Source organism: Pinus tabuliformis, chromosome 6 (genome assembly GCF_031772625.1).
Source record: "Pinus tabuliformis cultivar Carrire ecotype Pingquan chromosome 6, CPIR1, whole genome shotgun sequence".
Lineage (NCBI taxonomy): Eukaryota > Viridiplantae > Streptophyta > Pinopsida > Pinales > Pinaceae > Pinus > Pinus tabuliformis.
In genome coordinates this window covers 874,792,865-874,795,228 of record NC_142292.1, presented here as the reverse complement: position 1 = coordinate 874,795,228, position 2,364 = coordinate 874,792,865, and positions in this window count along the sequence as shown.

Below are 2,364 nucleotides of genomic sequence, written 5' to 3'. Positions count from 1 at the left end.
ATTTTTTTCCCTCTCACTTGGATCCCTTTTTCCAACTGATATTATTTATCTCTAGGGAGAGGAATAATTATCTTCTAACTTCCTCATAAGTGAAACTCTCATTTTGCACTTTTCTCTATAAGTTTATTTTTGAACATACATAATATTTATTTATTAAATTTAGAAAGATAAATATTTATTTTTATCATTTATTCCTACCCAATCCTTTAACATGGCCTATTGTTTGTTAAGTAATTTGGTAAATTGAAATATTTATTATTCACTTTGTGAGTGATACATCCTCCCCCCATCGAGCAAAACACCATCCCTCGTGTTTGTATTCTTGGCCCTCAAAATATGTTGGAATATGGCTTATGCATAAAATCCTAATCCTTCTAGGTATCCTAATATGGTTGAAGTGCTTTGTCAACACTTTAACCTAGGTGTTTGCTGACTTCTGAAGCATAATCTTTCTAATATTAAGAATATCAAAAAATTCGACCAAGAGTACTCCATCCAATTAAACCTACATCCACAATATTTATGGTTCTCATTAGTTTCCATCAATCCTTGTTTAAGAATGTATATATATCATTTCAAACTTTATTACAGACAACATCAATTTCTATTTATGTAACCAACAAGCGTCATCAACATGAAAACCAATGCAAATCAAGGGTTTGCAACTCTCATTCTATAAGAGATAACAACATCATTATAAGTTCATCAACAATAATAATAAATAATTTTTACTTACCCAATGGTTATGCCAATTGACAAGATCCTCACCATATGGTCCCACTATAAATTTCATATCATGGAGGTACCAATTCCATTTTCACAACTTAAATAATATTTCAAAAGTAATTTATTTGTCTTTTCTTTTATGATAGATTGCAATTAATGTGTTATTGTGCTAGGTAGCTCAACTACACTTTTATCTTAATTCAATGTTACATATGCATTAATCATGCATGATTAAAGTTTAGGATAACTTCCTTTTCCTTTCCATATTCATTGTGGCTATATTGGTGTCTACATTTTCTAAGTAAACATAGTTATGCCTATCGTTGGATGCTTATTATTTTATTTAGCAAAAAAAGAGAATTCACTTTGCAATATTCCTTGAATTATGGCATTATCATCCCACATTGCATTCTATTGAGGAAATTTATACGTAGCTTTACTTCAATGTTTTGGTTGTCTCACACTCACTATGTTGCTCTATTATCGTTCCTTTCTTTTATATCAATTCATAACATGTTATTCATTTCATTCAACAATAGGTTATTTCACTACCTTTGACCTATAATATCCCTCGAACAATAATGACAGTAAATAATTATCTTATTATACCATTCACATAGTAATCATGCTTGTTCTGATCATGTCACCAATGATTTGTCCTTTAGAAACCATTATAATTTCATGAAAACAAACATTTCTAAAATTATAGGATAATTCTTCCACATCCATTTTTACAGTGGATATTATCCTGTTCTTTTTTCAAGTGGACCCAATCATGTCCCCTTAATTATCCCCTTGATTTTTTACATACATGTCTTGATCATAATTGTATACCTCGTTTAAGATTTTATTATTATATTTTAATATGATAATTTAAGGGAACAACCTGGGGTTGTACAACATGTTTTAAAATCAACAAAAGATAACAAGAAATTATATCACCAACTTTTACATACGTATGCCTTTGACAAGCGTCACTCATGATTTTTTCACAACCATCTCCTTCAGTTTTGTGTTCCTTTCTACAAATTATTGATTAAGGCGTCTAGGGTTGTATGTGACATAGCTATGGGATCCTTTCCCCTTGCATCTTTTGTTCCTATCAGTAGTCTCAGTAGATCATGTTAGTGTGGTTATCCTCACATATTGATTTTGTTAAGAATATGTCTGTTCCAATTAATCATTTGACCAAACTCCATTTTTATCTATAAAATTCATATTGATTTTCCATGATGTAGTTATCTGGGGTAACATTGACTAGTGGCATGCAACCCTTTCCATGTAAACAGACATAGGTAATGTATTATGCTAAAAGGCTACCAAAATTTTCTACAATAGCTCTAAATTTTCTTAATATTTCACTCCACATTTTCTTAGTTTCCTTACTCGACTATCTCCCTATATCAACCATCAGTCATTTAATTCACATAGGGAAAAAATATCCTTATAGTATTTAATATACACATCCATTTCCATGTACATATTATCATGCATATTTATATATACATATTTTCCTATACTATCTTTTTCCAACTTATTACTTCCTCTCAAACTAAATAAAAACATCATACCAAAAAGGACTATGTTAAGAGGTTTCCCTTTGTAGTTTATAGCTATATTATTCAGCCTTATCTATAT